General features: G+C 44.6%; 1 protein-coding gene across 1 annotated transcript in view; it reads right to left on the minus strand.

Moving 5' to 3' along the window:
- LOC137522609 (retinoic acid-induced protein 3-like) overlaps positions 1–11,556 on the minus strand; it is a 110,004-nt gene extending 98,448 nt beyond the window's left edge. The window contains exon 1 of the mRNA XM_068242688.1: positions 11,500–11,556. The gene's annotated coding sequence lies outside the window, so the exon portion shown is untranslated. The remainder of the gene's footprint in view (positions 1–11,499) is intronic.
- Positions 11,557–19,601: the final 8,045 nt, after the last annotated feature.

Consider the following 19,601-nt stretch of genomic DNA (forward strand, 5'->3'; position numbering starts at 1 on the left):
TTTTAGAATTTAGGTTAGTGGTGGCACATAATTTGCATCTGATTTGTATTCAAGGTGTGTATTTAGCCTCATGGGGCTGGGCATATCTCTGGAGCTTTCACTTCACTTGCAGCCTGTGAGCGCTGCCCATTGCTTGCTGTCTTTTGAACATACCATTTTATAGATATGTAAATTGGTGAGTGGTCTGATACGATCCTAGGTATATAGCCTACCGAATCGACCAGAGTTAGCAGATTAGTGGAAATAGTCAATCCTGGAGAGGACATTGTAGGCGGCAGAGAAACAAGTAAATTGAGAAGTAGAGGGGTGAAAGTATCTCCATGCATCCCAGAGTGAAATCTCAGAAATGAAGTTGGCAAATCGGGTTTGCTTGGATGGGGCTGGGAGAAATTTGTCTAAAGCAGGATCACAAATCGAATTGAAGTCACCCATCCATAGGCTAGGGCATGCAGGAAATGCAGAGGTAAATTAAAAACCTTCTTTCATAAGGACAGAAGAGTATGGCGGAGGTATGTATATAGCAAGGATATTTATAAGTTTGTTGTCAAGTAATCCATGTATAAAAACATATCTGCCATATTGATCTGTTTTGAGTTTGGTTTAATTGCGCTGTGGTGCCACCGCTAGGTGCCATGGCCTACTATACTGCTGCTGCGTTTTGCCACACTTTACTCCTCCTGCTGCTGCTTTTACCTCCAGCTCTCTGTGCTCCCACCACCAAGGTTCCAAATGCCATTGCAGTTTCTAGCTATTATGCCAAAAAAATAGCTATGATGATGTAAACAAAAACAAAAAATGTTCAATTTTCTTGAGGTTTTGGTATGCAAACTGTGCTGTCTGAGTTGTGGGGAGGCCCCAACTGCGGCTGTACGACCACCTCCTGGGACCTGTGCTCCCACCACCAGGGTGTAACATGCCACTGCTTGTACTAGCCATTGGATTACATTGCTTATACAGTATATATATATATATATATATATATATATATATATATATATATATATATATATATATATATATTATAAGACAATGTACAAGAGGCATTATTGTGGGGGGAAAAATTCTCAGCTTTTATTTACATTTGAGCAAAAAGTGTCCAGACCAAAAGTACATAATTATTCATACCCTTCTCAATAATCAATAGAAAATCCTTTAGCTATTACAGCAATCAAACGCTTCCTATATTGCAGACCTGCTTTTTGCATGGCTCCACAGGTATTTTTGCCCATTCATTTTTAGCAGTGAGCTCCAAATCTTTCAGGTTGGAGGGTCTTCTTGCCATCACCCTGATCTTTAGCTCCCTCCACAGATTCTCAATTGGATTCAAGTCAGGACACTGTTTGGGCCACTCCAAAATGTTAATGTTGTTATCTATATGTTCTTATACACCTTCCCACTTACATAATTGTTATTTTTAATAAAAAAAACATGCTGCATCATGCATTTCATGTCAATCAGGGTTTAAAGGCAATTTGTGATTACAAGTCGTGATTCGTGATTATATGCGGCTATCCAACTCGAAACCGCTTTTGAGATGGATATACGTTTTTATCCGTGATGACGATCACGACCAATTTGTAGGCAGAATTGTGATCGTGATCACTCGAATACGTGATCGGGGGTATCCGAACACCCCTGTTCGTGAACACCGAACTCAAACTTCCTCTTTCTGGCCACAAAAGCCAGTTTCAAGGGGTCCAACACCTGGACTGTGGCATGCCGAAGGGGGATCCATGCCAAAAGTCCCACCAAAAATTATTGGTTGGGTTTTAATCCCTAAAGAGCAGAAATCACAGTATATTCCTACATTTGAGGAATAAAGGGCTGCTTTAAAATGTCTGCAGTGTGTACACGTGGTGGTAGTGTAAGGTTTATATCTGCTTTACAATGACAGACCAAACTCTGACAGACCAAACTCACCGTTTAGCGCACTGCAAACAACCGCAAAGAGTTGTTAATAGTTGACACTCTCAGGACTCTCAGTGGAGTGGTCACTATGCTTGTGCACCGAGTGCAGGCGAAGGCGGTTTTCCAGCCCCTATGGTCAGGCTGAGGTAGTTCAATGACAGTAAAGTGACCCAGAAAACAGCCTGTGGGACCAGTGTTGGCCTAGTAGGCTTTACTGAATGATGATCTGAGGTGACCATAAAAAATGTTTTGCCAAAATGTTTTGCCAAAACTTATCCAGCCGATCAAATTTGGCCTGTCCACAATGAAGCAATGACCTTATCATCTTGGATGTGCCCCAACACACTCATATAGGTCATTGCTTCATTGTGATATGCCCCTTCACTACGACAAGGTGATGATCACGAAGGGGAATTGACAGCACCAGAGGCCAGAAACATTAGGCATGTACAGTCACATGCCAGAAAAGTTAGGTTTTGTAGCCTTAAAAATTCAGGATTAACCTGGACACTTGTTGGTGGTGGCGGAGAAGTCACACAGTGTGCAGAAAGAATATACAGCTGTGTGGGGACTTATTTACAAGTCTTCCTGCAGGTAGTAGCAATCCAGAAACCATGCTAATTCATTTTAATAAAGGTAAGGTAGTCAACACTTTTTTGACCTAGGCGACTTCTCTCAGTGACAATTCCTCCTGCTGCGCTGGAGGTCTCTTCTGACAGGATGCTTGAAGCGGGGCAAGACAGAAGTTTGATGGAAAATTGTGAAAGCTCAGACCACAGGTCAAGCCCGCGCACCCAATAGTCCAGGGGTTAATCGCTTCTCAGAGTGTCGATATCCGCAGTTAAGGCCAGGTAGTCCGCTACCCGTCGCTTGAGGCGTTCTCGGAGGGTGGATCCCGAAGGGCTTTGGCTAACTAAAAAAGGCTGTGACTAAAAAAACCTGTGCATGTCCGACATCACCATCATGTCAGAAGAGCGTCCTGTCCTTGCTGGAGTGGCTGTGGGAGGAGGACTACTGGCACCTCTTTCCTTTTGTGCTGTGACATCACCCTTGAACACAGTGCACAGCATACTTTGCAGGCTGTTGTGCAACTGCTGCATCCCTTCCGATTTTTGGTAGTTCGGTAACATATCCACCACTTTGTGCTTATACCGAGGGTCTAGTAGAGTTGTCACCCATGGCAGGTTGTTCCCCTTGAGCCTTTTTATACGGGGGTCCCTCAACAGGCATGACAGCATGAAAGGCCCCATTCCCACAAGGATGGATGCCAAGCTAGCCATCTTCCATTCCTCTTCCCCACTGATGTCATGGACATTCTCCTCCTCCCCCCAGCCACATACAACACCATGGGTACCCGAAAGGTGACCACAAGCCCCCTGGGACGCCTGCTGCGGATGTACTTCCACCTCCTCCTCAAAGCCACCTTTCTTCTCTGACTTCTCTTCCTCCTCTGCCGCAGGTACAGCTCTTTCTCTTCCTGGTCACACTCCTCTATGGCCTAATCCAGCACTCTTCACAGAGCACACTCCATGAAGAAAGCATATGGGATCAGGTAGCTGATGGTGCCTTCACTGTGACTCACCAGTTTTGTCACCTCCTCAAAAGAACGTATGAGCCTGCAGGCATTGCGCATGAGCGTCCAGTAATGTGGCAAAAAAATCCCAAGCTTCCCATGGCCTGTCCTAGCATGTTCATGGCTTTTTTCTTGTTGAAGCAGGTTGTCAAAAATTAGCAGACTTGAATTCCAGCGAGTCGGACTGCCACAAATCAAGCACTTCACTGGCAGGTTCTTTTGCCACTGAATAACTACAAAGCGCGCCAAAGCCATGTATGAACGCCTGAAATGGCCACACACCTTCCTGGACTACTTGAGCTTCTGTTTGCCTGGATACTAATAAGCAAAGTGGACCAGCACCCAATGGGGAAAAGATATGTGCTAAGCAGAGATCTTCCGGGATCAGCAGTATTCAAAGGAGTAGTCAGCAGCACCACATCTTGTATTAAAACTCTTTTATTGGTATGAAAGTTAAAAAGTAACCATGTGCAGCGACAGACGCTGTTTCAGACAGACTTGTCCTTTTTCAAGCTTTATAGGCTCTCTCAAAGTACAAAATGGTGAGGAAAGCAAATTTATATCCACATAACCCCGCTCCTCTACCAATCAGAACACGGCTGGAAAGAGAAGACCTGATGGGACACTGCCACCTGAGCTGTTACTCAGGTAGGAGCCACCCTGATGGTTAAAACCTGCCAATAGCGGTGCAGCCAGGCATAAAACAGCCTGACATCATCGCCAGTGGAGATGTGTGGACACATGACCTCAGTGAGCCAATGTGTTTGTACTTCCGCATTCGTATGCAACGCGAATATGCGTAAAAATGTACGCATAAAACATTTCTATTAAAAAAAAGTAAGCGTAAAACAGTTTAATGCAATGCGTACATATGCATAAAACCATACACATATAGCTAGCAAATGCCATGTGTATCATAGGCCGCATATAATGCGATCTCAATCTAATGCAAAAGCTCGGGAACAAATGCTAGAACTAAAAAACGCAGAATGCACTCGAAAAAACGGTGAAAAATACATTAGCAATATACGATAAATACATTCATCTCTGTTAAACAAGGATAAATAGATCACTGAATGTGGATGAAAACACTGTATCATACATAGGATTGGGCCCACCAAACAACCACAACAACCTGCAGCCACGTTGTGGACCGATCATCTTTAGTTTTTAATCCTCTTGTATGTATTGTATGTATTTATACATGTTACATAGTGTAGGTTGCCTCTAACATTTCTTGGTTCATTTATTTACCTGTCTTGTATATTTGTTTTCTAAATCTTCAATGTCCTTCTTATTGGAATGAGTACTCATTCCAGCCATGCCAGGCATACTAAAGGGATAGTATACAGCCTTCTGTACCCCGATGGTACCCAGCTACTTCATCTTCATAGTTCATACTGTGCCAGTTCCAAAAAATCGTAGGATAACCTGTCTTAATGATTACTGACCAGTTGCTCTAACCCCTGTCATCGCCAAGTGCTTTGAATGACTGGTAGCCACACACATCAAGGCCTCCATCCCAGCAAATTTAGATCAACACCAGTTTGCTTACCGAACAAATGGATTGACTGAGGACGCCATCTGTGTAGCTCTCCATGCTGCCCTCTCACACCTAGAAAAACTCAACTCCTAAGTTAGGATGCTCTTTGTTGACTACAGCTCAGCATTTAACACCATCGTACCTAGCCAGCTGACCAACAAACTCCATGCACTAGGTCTTGCTCCCTCCATATGTACTTGGATATTGGACTTCCTTACTAATCACCCTCAAACTGTCAGACTAGGAAAACAGACATCCTCCACCCTTACCCTGAGCACTGGCGTGCCACAGGGCTGTGTATTAAGCCCTCTCCTCTATGCACTTTGCACCCATGACTGCCAGCCTATCCATACCTCAAACATAATTGTTAAGTTTGCAGATGACACGACTGTCATTGGGCTTATATCAGACAATGAGGAAGCTGCATACAGAGAAGAAGTTAGGAACCTGACTGCATGGTGCTACATTAACAACCTGTTATTAAATACAAAGAAGACCAAAGAAATTATTCTGGACTTTAGGACCACCAAAAAGACCACTCATCTACCGCTAATGATCAATGCAGAGGCTGTGGAGAGAGTTTCCAGCTTCAAATTTTTGGGAGTCACCATCGCTGAGAACCTGTGCTGGGCTGACAATGCTTTAGCTCTAACTGGCAAAGCACAACAACGCCTCTACTTTTTGAGAAAACTAAGGAGCGCTAACCTCCCACAGAAGCTGCTGGTTAATTTCTACAGATGCACTATAGAAAGCGTTCTGACCAATTGCATGACAGCCTGGTACAACAGCTGCACCAAGGCTACTCGAGAAGCCCTGCAGCGAGTTGTTAAAACAGCAGAAGCCATTATTGGCACTGAACTACCATCACTGGAACTCTTGTATAATACTCGCAGCGTGAGAAGGGCCAAAACATTATCAAGGATAACACTCACCCTGGAAATGCCTTATTTGAGCACCTTCCATCAGGTAAACGTTTTAGATCAATCCGCGCACACACACAAACAGACTGAATATAAAAGGAGAGAAACCGAGAGCCCAATATGGTGTAGTATGTTGGAACCAACTGGAATGAATATGACAAGTAAGTATTATACTCACAAACGTGGGTTACCGCTCAGGTAACCACTGTATAGGTAGGTGGGGAGATTAAACCTGTCCCCACTCAGGATTAAGAAGTCGCTCTCTGAAGGAAGAAAGAGGGTATATCACCCTTCCACCCAGGGTGGAAATCTTGACTAAACGATGTGCAGAGGCGCCAGTAGGATAAAAGATGTCTAAAACGTTTAAAACATTCGGGTGGCGGTGGTGGACCAGCCACTCAAAAATGGACTTGATGCGTCAGTTAAGGAACATACAATTTATTCACATACTCCAAAGACAGTATCGCAACGCGTTTCACGGGCACAATCCCGCTTCATCAGGCATTCAACAGTAGGAGTATTACACTTGCGCAGGTCCAGTGTACGCGTACACTGAGTGGCTGGTCCACCACCGCCACCCGAATGTTTTAAACGTTTTAGACATCTTTTATCCTACTGGCGCCTCTGCACATCGTTTAGACAAACAGACTGAAAGACAGCTTTTTCCCATCCGCCATAAACTTGATGAACTCTGAATCCTCTCTGAAATAATTAACACTGTGTACAAATTGTTTAAATATCTGTAATACCTGGCATACTTGTATAATTTCTTCTCTTCCTTGTTACTATCACTATGTTCCCTATATGCACCGTGGGGTTGTCATGAAAAGTAATTTCGTTGTGTTACACAATGACAATAAAGTGAATTGATTTGAATTACAAACATAGGTGTTACGCAATACTACCTCCGTGACCATTTTTGGTCTGCAATATACAGTGACATATGGTTTGACCAGACGAAAAGGATGCTTGGTGCATACTAAACCATGGATGCACATTTGATCACATACGCTATGTTTTTAAATACCTGTTGTCACAGCTACTGAAATTTCAACGTTTTGCCTCAGAAGAAGAGGCTGGTTCAAAAGCTGCGAAATGCATGACATACAATCATGAATCTTGATATTGACTATGTTGTCACATGGAATTTTATGATGTTTGTTATACCTGCTGGCTATTTTAGGTTTATAATTGAAACTATTCTTTATAAATCCCTCTGTTGTGGATTTGCTACAGGCCTGTAAACCCTCATCCTGTTTTTCTTTTTTTCTACATATGTCTTCATATAAAAGCCAGAAATCTTCAAAAATAGATAAGAAAAGAAGGGCTACAGAAATGAATGGGGTAACAGAAAGCAATAGACCCTCATGTTCCCAGCCAAACTTTTGATTTCAAAGATTTTTCTGGAACATGAGTAAACAACAGTACAGCTATATTATAATAGCAATATTATATATAGCTTCAGGTATAATTGTAGCGCAAGTAAAATAAAATAAAAAAAATGTATGAACCATCATTTCATAGAGCATCTAGAAAGGCTGATCCTAATAATATAAACTATAAGGCAGGTGCCCACTATCCACAGGCATTTCAGTGCTATGAATCTGTTTACTACTCCTTTGATCCTCTCTCTCTTCACAGTGGCCACAATGACAGCATTAATATCTGCTTTATGGGGATAAGATCTTACCAATCAGACTAATGCTGGGTACACACAATGCTTTTTCCCGCTCGATCGCCAGGTCGATCAATTATTTACGACATGTTCGATCGGGTCTCGATCGATACAGCCGTCGATTTACTCATGTTAAGTATACAAAATCGACTGCTGTATCGTTCGAAACCCGATCGAACATGTCGTAAATAATCGATCGATCCAACCAATCGAGCGGGAAATCGCGTTGTGTGTACCTAGCAATAGACAGTATGTAAGAAAATAAACAGTCTATAATCTATGACCTTAACCATTTTACCACTGAGGTGTTTTTCCCCTTATGGACCAAAGCATTTCAGCGCTCCTCCCTTTCATTTGCCAATAACTTTATCACTACTTATCACAATGAAATGGTCTATATCTTGTTTTTTGCCATCAATTATGCTTTCTTTGGGTGGTACATTTTGCTAAGAATTATTTTATTCTAAATGCATTTTAGTGGGAATAATAAAAGAAACATGGATAAAAACTCACACATGTTATTTGCCCATTCGTCCAGGTTATTACAGCATTAAAAATGTGTCCCTAGTACAGTGTATGGTGACAATATTTTATTTGGAAATAGTCTGTTTTGCGTCTGTCACTAATTACATGCCCTTATTTGCAAAAGTAACAGCAATATACCATTATGACACGCATATTAAAAAACGTTGAGTCAGTAAGGTAACTATTTTTTTTTTTTTTTTATAAAAGTGTTTTATTTTGTTAACTGTATGAGGTAAGTGGTTATTCAGTGTTTCTCAAACCTGTCCTTGTGACTCCCCACCGGTGCATGTTTTGGTGGGGTAATTAATGTATCAGCTCGGTGGATTCTATGTAGCCAAGACACTAATTAGTCCATCCGTGCATAGGTGAGATTGTCTGCAAAACATGCACCGAGTCACAAGGACAGGTTTGAGAAACACTAGGTTAAATAATGGGGTATGTTATTTTTTTATTGTAACGTATGTAGGTGTAATTTTACTGGTTTGGCCACAATCTGTTGCCCCACCCCCCCATTTATTCCTCCTGTCTACTGAACAGTACACAGAGGAAGTAATACGTGTATGTTTTACGTACACTTTAATAATCACTGGCATTTCACTGATGCCAGTGATCATTGATCACCGGCATTTTTATCAGTGAATGAAAACTGTGTTTCCATTCACTGATCTGTGTACTAACGGGTGGCGATGTGAATACACATATATCTGCACCCCTGCAGCTAAGATGAAGGTGTCCTGTAGTGAAAATGACTTAATGAATAAAATTGCTTATTTATTACAATATTCCTTTATAGATTATTTAGTCAATGTTTGCCCATTGTGAGAGCTTTCATCTTGCTAGTTTACATTCTGAAAGGTATCACTGATGGTGACATCTTTAGCTCTAACAGGTGATCTGTGCAGAATGTTCGTCTCTGAGAGTTCTATGCACAGAGGGAGATGTTGCTTTCTTGGCAGTTGGAAAAAGTAGTTATTTCCCACAATGCAACGAGGTTCACAGAGAGCAAACTGTCAGAATCATGGTGATGACATCACACTGTGCTGATATTTCACCACAATATCAGCCCCTCTGATGATCTATTCAAGTAAAGGTAGAGATTTCTTGTGAGAAAGGGTGTATTAGCTACTGATTGGGATGAAGTTCAATCCTGAGGTAAAGTTTTTCTGTATTAAAGACCAAAAGCTTAGAATTAAAATATCCCTCCAACAGATTAACAAAATTGTGACTGTTGTATAATCGGAAGTAAAAAAAATGTCATTTAAGGGCTTATGCCCAACTGCATTGTTCCCTGTGCTTCTTCATTCATTTTAATTAATCTTATCTTTAAAAGCCAGAAAAGAAATGCAGCTCAGGGCAGGTCAATTTATTTCTGTCCATGTTCCTCCACAAATGTTATAATAATTTAATGAATTTACATATTATTTTTTTTCTGCTTCAAACTATATTATGCTCCAGTTTGCATCGGTATGCTTTCTAGTCAGTAGTTGTAGGCATACATTAAACAATATGGCTGCTATGGCAGCAATCATTCAATGAAAGTAAAAAAAAGTTAAAACGTTAAAGTGACAGACTGACAGTGTCACAATCAAGTGCCTCCCCCCCTTCCCTTTCCCCCTGTGGTTAGGTTTTAACCCCTAACTAATTAACCCCTTGTGTCACCTATACTTGGCTTAAGATTTATGGACTTCTGCAATGGCTGCCGACTATAGTGATCAGATGCAATCACTAGGGGAATGGTTTGGTGACCCAATGCTGTATAGATGCATTGCTAAGCTGTTGTCAGGCAATGCATTTGCACAGCACGGGGGTCCCCAAACTATGCACCCTAGCTAGCGATCACATCCAGTCACTAAAGATTCACAGACAGGCAATAATGGTACGCTACACGCTCAACATGTGAAGAAATATACATGGTATTATTTTAATCTGAAGAGCCAGATAATATATTTTGAGGTGTTTTATAACTGTGGCTCTTGTTATGTAAAACTAGGAAAGGTGAAAATGAAAAAAAATTGTATTTTCTGTATTTACACCTTATTTTCCTGTAAAATGCCTATAAAATAGAAAAATTATTGGAACAAAAAAATATAACTTAAAGTGTACCAGAGACCTTGCTACCTAAAGATTTGATACTTACCTGGGGCTTCCTCCCACCCCATACACGTATGAGTCCCTCGCCATCCTCCCGCGGTCTGCCATTCAGCCGTGATCAGCCCCGGTAATAGGCTCAGGCAGGTCCAGTCTGGGTCTTCCGCACATGCACGGCAAGGGACTCAACACATGTTTATGGGGTGGGAGGAAGCCCCGGGTAACTATCAAATCTTTAGGTAGGGAGGTCTATGGTTTACTTTAATGAAAGCCTAGATTGTCCTAAAAAAACAATGTATGAATCACTTTGATGGCATAAATAATACAAAAAAGGGTATTGCTGTATCAATAGTGACAGCTGAAATGCCAAAATTGGGATTCTGGAAGAGGAAAAACCCAGGAATTCAAAGTGTTTTTAAACAAACATGATACAATGATTAAAGAGAAACTGAAATATTCTGTTTTCTTTTATCTCTTGTATTATCTGTTGTTACTTATTTGTCACCTTATCTACAAAGTAACTTTTCACCTGTTTCAAAGCAATAATTTTTAAACTGATTTAATGGTCATGTTTTTAAGATTTTCTGACATAAGTAGAGTTTTTATATGCCCACAACTTTATTATGAGCTACTACAAAACAAAAAGTTAAACTGACTTTTTACTACAGACTTACAGCTATAGGCAAAGTGTGCATTTCAGAGCAGGGACTTCAAGGTTTCTGACGACCTGGGTCTGATGTGGAAGGCATGATAGTGCCACTGTTCCAGATCACTAAATTCAGAGGCTAAATTTATAATAATATAGAGGTGCTCCATGTCTGCAGATGATGCCAAGACACATAACATGGCTAACAGTCTGTAGTCATTGACATTTTCTTGTCCATCAATTGCCAGTTTGATTCTTACAGCATTTCAATACAGTATTTTACTGCCAACTATATACATAAGAAAAAGCAACAACTAAATTAAAATAAGAGTTTGTTGGCTTGTGTGTTAAAAATGTAGCTAGAGATAAGCTATCACTGCTCTACTAAATGTACTTTTATTGAAAATGTTGTTCTGTTTTAGGGGATACTTTCACAATACAAATCAATGACTAAATGATTAATTTACTAAAAACTGAAAGGATATGCAGAATGACACTCAAAAATATGTTTTCAAAATATGTAAATACTGCAGCGCATTATTGAAGGAATCCCTACTTACAGTATCTCCAGAACACACATTAAAATATCTGATTGCAGAGCATATCTATCATATCACTTACCTTCTTAGTGTTCCTCTTGCTCTGATTAATGTAATTCCACTAGCAATCTATAAACCCTCTAGGTGTTGCAGAGTTTCTGTCACACAAAGAGGGTGTGTTAAGAAGTCATAAAAAAAACAGGCAAGAGACACACCTGTACCTGTCTGACTACCCAATACACTATTAGGAAAGAGATAGCTACATAATGTTGAAAGTATGTAAAGTAATTGGAGTTTAATTTGGATCAGAGATTCTTAACTTGTGGATCACTGTGCCAAATAAAGGCTTACATGAAAATAACACAGACCAAATATTTATTTGTGTACCTTAAAGGGATACTTAAGTCAAACAAAAAAAAATGAGTTTTACTCACCTGGGGCTTCCAATAGCCCCCTGCAGCTGTCCGGTGCCCACGCCATCTCCCTCCGATCCTCCTGGCCCCGCCAGCAGCCACTTCCTGTTTCTGTGACAGGAGCTGACAGGCTGGGGACGCGAGTGATTCTTCGTGTTCCTGGCCACAATAGCGCTGCTATAGCATATATCATATACCATATAGCAGCATATAGGGTGCTAATGTGTCTTGGAACGCGAAGAATCACTCGCGTCCCCAGCCTGTCAGCTCCTGTCACCGAAACAGGAAGTGGCTGCTGGCGGGGCCAGGAGGATCGGAGGGAGACGGCGAGGGCGCCAGACAGCTGCAGGGGGCTATTGGAAGCCCTAGGTGAGTAAAACTCATTTTTTTTGTTTGACTTAAGTGTCCCTTTAAGCTACATGCGTACAGTAGATTTTCATCACTCAAGAGGGTCATTTCTGAGCATCTCAGGTGAAAATCTAGTGCGAGTATAGATTTCTCACATTGACAATGTCATTAGTGCTCTGATGTGCTGGGTCACCGATAGCCAACAGATACTGTTAATCTACTGAAGTCCCACAAGAGGGAACCTCCTACTTACTCCTCCCCTCCTCTGATTGGTAAACAGATTGGTAAACAGATTATCAAGCAGCATATCTGTACAATGCCAATCCTAAACTGTCAGCTAACATAATCCCTAAAGAGCAGTAAAAGTTATTTAAAATCTGTATGTTGGCCATATTTTTTTCAATATAACTACACTAGTGATGGGCCAAACCTCCGATTTTAGGTTCGCGAACCGGGTTCGCGAACTTCCGCGGAAGGTTCGGTTCGCGGAAAAGTTCGCGAACCGCAATAGACTTCAATAGGGAGGCGAACTTTGAAAAATAGAAAAAATTATGCTGGCCACAAAAGTGATGGAAAAGATGTTTCAAGGGGTCTAACACCTGGAGGGGGGCATGGCGGAGTGGGATACACGCCAAAAGTCCCGGGGAAAAATCTGGATGTGACGCAACACAGCGTTTTAAGGGCAAAAATCACATTGAATGCTAAATTGCAGGCCTAACGTGCTTTAAAACATCTTGCATGTGTATACATCAATCAGGTAGTGTAATTAGAGTACTGCTTCACACTGACACACCAAACTAACTGTGTAACGCACCGCAAGTTACCAGCTGTTTGTGTAGTGACGGCCATGCTGGACTACTGCGCAACATGGCGAGATTGCTCTTCCTCACTCAGTGATGTCAGGTAATGTGTGACTGCCTTCTCAACTTTCCATGGCATTGTTAAAAAGCTTATGTTTTGTTTTTAAATTACATTTTCTACTTGCTGTGTACTTGTTCAGTACCGCTACAATGAGAATCCTATGGAGGCGGGCAAGTCTGGCATTGTGACCCCGGGTAATGGCCGGGGAATGAGGGTTTGAATCCAGTGTGGAGCCTGAGCAATGGCTACCACTACACATCCAAGGAGGGCAGCAGGCAGGCATGCACGACCGCCCGCCCCGAGGTAGTGACCAAAAATAACAATACAGGAGGACTATCGAGGGCTTGCTGTATTTGAAATGAATGTACTTTAAATCCTTTAACGAGAACCAGTTATGGCAGGCAAAGATGACACCACATTCCTTTCACGAGTATCATATGGAGGCGGGCAAGTCTGCCATTTGTGACCCCGGGAAATGGCCGGGGAATGAGGGATGGAATCCGGTGTGGAGCCTGAGCAACGGCTACCACTACACATCCAAGGAGGGCAGCAGGCAGGCATGCACGCCCGCCCCGAGGTAGTGACCAAAAATAACAATACAGGAGGAGGACTTTCGAGGCCCTGCTGTGTATTTGAAATGAATGTACTTTAAATCCTTTAACGAGAACCAGTTATGGCAGGCAAAGATGACACCACATTCCTTTCACGAGAATCATATGGAGGCGGGCAAGTCTACCATTTGTGACCCCGGGTAATGGCCGGGGAATGAGTGTTGGAATCCGGTGTGGAGCCTAAGCAACAGCTACCACTACACATCCACGTAGGGCAGCAGGCAGGCATGCACGCCCGCCCGCCCCGAGGTAGTGACCAAAAATAACAATACAGGAGGAGGACTTTCGAGGCCCTGCTGTGTATTTGAATGAATGTACTTTAAATCCTTTAACGAGAACCAGTTATGGCAGGCAAAGTTGACACCACATTCCTTTCACGAGAATCATATGGAGGCGGGCAAGTCTGCCATTTGTGACCCCGGGTAATGGCCGGGGAATGAGGGATGGAATCCGGTGTGGAGCCTAAGCAACGGCTACCACTACACAGGCAAGGAGGGCAGCAGGCAGGCGTGCACGCCCGCCCTGAGGTAGTGACCAAAAATAACAATACAGGACTCAGGAGGACTTTTGAGGCCCTAATTGTAATGAATCAACTTTAAATCCTTTAACGGGAATCCGTTATGGAGGGCAAGTCTGCCATTGTCACCACGGGTAATGGGCGGGGAATGAAGGTTGGATTTGGGCCCGAAGTGGGAGCCTGCTGAGACCCATGCTGTAGCTGCCCTGACCGTGCTTTGCAGACTAGGCATCTGTGGTCAGATGGACCCTTGACCCAGCGGAAGACAAACCAAGTCGAAAGCATTTGCCAAGAATGTTTTACGGAGGGCAAGTTTTTTGCCTTTTTTTCAATTGTTTGAAACTGTAGATGGTTGTATTTTTCAATTGTTTTAAAATGTAGATGGTTGTATTTTTAAATTGTTTGAAACTGTAGATGGTTGTATTTTTAAATTGTTTTAAAATGTAGATGGTTGTATTTTTAAATTGTTTGAAACTGTAGATGGTTGTATTGCATTCCGGAGTTGGCGTCTAAGAAACGGCTACCACCACACATCCAGGCAAGGAGGGCAGCAGGCAGGCATGCACGTCCGCACCGAGGTAGTGACCAAAAATAACAATACAGGACTCAGGAGGACTTTTGAGGCCCTAATTGTAATGAATCAACTTTAAATCCTTTAACGGGAATCCGTTATGGAGGGCAAGTCTGTCATCCATTGAAGTGCAAGTTCTGCACTGACTGCCAGGTATAATACAATGTGCAGTCACAGATGCAGTGAAAGGTATGCAGTGACTGCAAACAGCCGTTTGTGTAGTGACGGCCGTGCTGGACTGGTGCGCACCATGACGAGAGTCCAGCTGATCAAATTTGGTCTGACCACAATAAAACAACGACCTTATTATCTTTGGTGTGCCACCCCCACCCGAGACACTCATATAGCTGGCAGTCATTGCTTCATTGTGATACGCAAGCCCCTTCACCGCGGCAAGGTAATGATCACGAAGGGGGATGGGCACATGTACATGCCTTTTGTTTTTTTGTTGCAGCCGCCTGCAGTTCAGCCAGAAAAATTAGGCAGGCATGTGCACGCCCCAGAAAAATTAGTATAGCGGCCGCTGCTAGCAGCAGCCTTAAAAATTCTGGAATCCGCCTAGAGTCCTGGACCCTGGTGGTGGTGGCGGAGAAGGCAGTCAAGCGGCCTGCAGGCAGAAATGCTGTGTGTGGGGACTGACTTAGTCATCGGTCGTGCAATAGCCCTCAGGGATCCATGCCTCATTCATTTTGATAAAGGTCAGGTACTGAACACTGTCATGACTTAGGCGACTTCTCTTCTCAGTGACAATGCCTCCAGTTGCACTGAAGGTCCTTTCTGACAGGACGCTTGCGGCAGGGCAAGAGAGAAGTTGTATGGCAAATTGGGACAGCTCTGGCCACAGGTCAAGCATGCGCATCCAGTAGAGTAAGGGTTCATCCTCGCTGCTTTAAGTCGCAGTGTGTACATCCACACTTAAGGCCAGGTAGTCGGCTACCTGCCGGTCCAGGTGTTGGTGGAGGGTGGATCCCGAAGGGCTACTGCGAGGCGTTGGACTAAAGAATGTCCGACATCACCCCGAGATCGCTGGAGCGTCCTGTCCTTGCCTGTGTGGACTGGTGAGGAGGAGGAGGATTACTGCCAGTGGTACCTTTATTGTGTTGTACTGTCACATCACCCTTAAATGCATTGTAAAGCATCATTGACAGCTTGTTCTGCAAGTGCTGCATCCTTTTCGCCTTCTGTTGAGTTGGTAACAGGTCTGCCACTTTGTGCCTGTACCGAGGGTCTAGTAGTGTGGCCACCCAGTACAGGTCATTCCCCTTGAGTTTTTTGATACGGGGGTCCCTCAACAAGCTGGACAACATGAAAGAGGCCATCTGCACAAAGTCGGATCCAGACGTACTCTCCATCTCCTCTTGCTCTTCCACAGTGACGTTACGCAACTCCTCTTCCTCCCCCCAGCCACGAACGTGGAGCAGCAGAAGCCCCCTGGGATGGCTGCTGCGGTTGTTCTTCTGCCGCCGCCGCCGCCTCTTCCTCCTCCACAGAAACACCTTCCTCATAATCGTCATCCGAGTCTGACTCCTCTCCTTCCCCACACGACTCCTCTTCTTCCTCCTCCTCCCCCCTCTGTGGTGCCGCAGGTGTCGAGGAAACATGTGGTTCGGATGTAAATCGCTCCCACGAATCCTCCTGCCGTAGCTGTTCCTGTTCCCGCTCCTCCACAGCTTCATTCACCACTCTACGCACGGCACGCTCCAGGAAGTAAGCGTAGGGGATCAAGTCGCTGATGGTGCCTTCAGCGCGACTCACCAGGTTGGTCACCTCCTCAAACGGCCGCATGGTCCTGCATGCATTTCGCATCAGTGTCCAGCTGTTGGGCCAAAACATCCCCATCTTCCCAGATTGTGTCTGTCACGGAATAGCCGTGAGAAGCGCAGGTGAATCTAGAGAATTCACAGTCGCTTTCCTGATCGCTCCCTGTCGGATCTGAGCAGTCGTGCAAGCGATCCGAAAATGACATTTTGTGTTATTTTAAATCCAGAGATATGTTCCCCTGTGAGCCAGAGCAGTCCCCTCACCCCTCCGGAATGTCGCACGTGGCTGGACTCCCTGCAGGGCCCAGCTCATTCCCCCTACAGCAGATGTCCCCATGAAAAGGACCAGGAAACTGGCTCCACAGGGGGGCCATAGAAAGCCAGCCGATCCGGCACCGAGCATGGGCCATAAGGAAAGCATGGGTGATATGATTTCCTGTCGGCATACGAAAACCGTATGTCGCACAGCTATAAAATTCATATCGTCTTGTCCGGTAAAATCTGGCCATCGTGCTGATATGAAATTCCTTGGGATAGACCGTCCGGTTATCGAGATATGAATCTTCTCAGGAGCCTGACCCGCTGGCTTAGCCGTGTCTGATGTCATATTAATCTGTATTTTCCAACAAGTCTGAAGCTGTTACCCCCCTAAATATAACGTGTATGGTTCAGGAGTTACAGCATTTCATAAGTTTAGCCATAAAATCTCTCAGAGGGAATGAACTGTCATTGGTGGGTGACTCAGAGGGGCCGGCATTGCCACACCCCCAAACCAGCTTCATCAAAAGCACCTGGCCAGCAGGAGGGCATCAATTCCTCCCTTTACCATCTTCATGACACACGGCCACTATGAGGAACAAGTGGTGGCCATCTTGACAGAGCTGAAACAAAGGACATCCTCCATTTTGTTTGGATTTTAAATCTTGCTGAACTTTACTCTGAAACAAAGAACTCTAAGAACTTGAAACCGTTTTGCTTGAACTGATGATTTTCCCACAAAAAGGACATCTTTCCAGGAACTAAGTATTTTTCTCCCTTCTTTTATTTTTTATACTGGCTATTACCGTCTTAATAATTGTGATTTTAATAATTGTCTGTATATATTAATTATTTATATTGTGTGAATAAAAGACTTCCTCCAAGTCATTCACTGTTCCGCTACCCTGCTTATCAGCACACACAGAACTGATCCCGGGTCTCTGAAGATACGCTACCGTTTGTTTGTTGTTGGCTAGACAAAATATCGTGTGTTTAACCGTTTTATTCGCAGGACTAGTCAGTTAGTGGGCTCCACGGTCCCATCATAACCGCGGTGGTGGCAGTTTACTCTGAACCAGTGGGTGAAGTTGTAATCACCCGTGTCTCACAGGCTCCCTTCTGAGTTGTCTGCGGCTAATTCTTAACGGTTCCTGCGCATTGACTGCGACCAGAGTTCGCACGATCTGTGCGCTGGCACCGTTTAGAAGGCTAAGTGCGGTCAGCCACTAGGGCTCCTGTGACAGTGTCCTTCTACTGTAGTTGTACAGGTACTGGGTGACGGCTTTCTCCTGGTCTAGCAGGCGAGAAAACATGAGCAGGGTGGAATTCCAGCGAGTTGGGCTATCGCATATCAAGCGTCTCACCGGCAAGTTGTTTTTCCGCTGAATGTCCGCAAAGCGTGCCATGGCCGTATAAGACCGCCTGAAATGCCCACACAACTTCCTGGTCTGCTTCAGGACGTCCTCTAAGCCTGGGTACTTTGAACAAAGCTTTGCACGACCAGATTCAGCACATGTGCCATGCAGGGTACATGTGTCAGCTTTCCCAAATTCAAAGCGGAAAGGAGATTGCTGCCGTTGTCACACACCACGTTGCCGATCTCCAGCTGGTGCGGGGTCAGCCATTGCTCCACCTGTTTGTTAAGAGCAGCAAGGAGAGCTGCTCCAGTGTGACTCTCCGCTTTGAGGCAAGACATGTCTAAAATTGCGTGACACCGTCGTACCTGGCATGCAGCGTAGGCTCTGGGGAGATGGGGCTGTGTAGCTGGAGAGGAAGAGGAGATGGCAGCACCGCTAGAGTTCAACTGACACTCAGCCAAGGAGGAGGAGGAGGTTGACAGCGAAGAGGATGTAGCTGGAGGAGAAGGAGAGGAGGTGGCCGGAGGCCTGCCTGCAAGCCGTGGAGGTGTGACAAGTCGGTTCGCTGCGCAGCCACGTACTCCCTGCTTGCTGCCATCGGTCACCAGGTTGACCCAATGGGCTGTGTACATAATGTAGCGGCCCTGCCCGTGCTTGGCAGACCAGGCATCCGTGGTCAGGTGGACCCTTGACCCAATGCTCTTCGCAATAGATGACACCACTTGCCCCTGAACTGCACGGTACAGTTTGGGTATGGCCTTTCGTGAAAAATAAGTGCGGCCTGGTATCTTCCACTGCGGTGTCCCAATGGCCACAAATTTACGGAAAGCCTCTGACTCCACCAGCTTGTATGGTAATAGCTGGCGAGCTAATAGTTCCGCCACACCAGCTGTCAGACACTGGGCAAGAGGGTGACTGGCCCAAATTGGCTTCTTCCGCTCAAAGACTTCCTTCACGGACACCTGGCTACTGCTGTGGGCAGAGGAGCAGGAACCGCTCAAGGGCAGAGGCGGTGTGAAGGAGGGTGGCTGTGAAGGTTCAAGGGAGAAAGCGGATGAAGACGATGCACCTGAAGGAGGAAGAGGAGAAGGAGGGTGGCTTGTCTTTTGATGGGGTGCTGCTTTTCCTCAGGTGTTCTTCCCATAGCTGTTTGTGCCTTTTCTCCAGGTGCCTTCGTAAGGCACTTGTCCCTACGTGAGTGTTGGCCTTTCCACGGCTCAATTTTTGGAGGCAGAGAGAACAGATGGCTTTGCTCCTATCTGAGGCACACACGTTAAATATTTCCAAACCGCTGAGCCCCCCTGGGGTGATGGCACCACGGTGGCATCAACAGCTGACCTTGAAGGGCATGTTGGCTGGCTGGCCATAGCTGGCGATACATGGCGCCGGACACTGCCCCCAGCTGTTTCTGAGGACGAGCTCCCTCTGCTTCTATCATGGAGTCGTCTCCTCCTACTTCTCTTTGGCTCCCCCTCTGAACTGTCCCC

The sequence above is a fragment of the Hyperolius riggenbachi genome, chromosome 6 (assembly GCF_040937935.1).
Source record: "Hyperolius riggenbachi isolate aHypRig1 chromosome 6, aHypRig1.pri, whole genome shotgun sequence".
NCBI lineage: Eukaryota > Metazoa > Chordata > Amphibia > Anura > Hyperoliidae > Hyperolius > Hyperolius riggenbachi.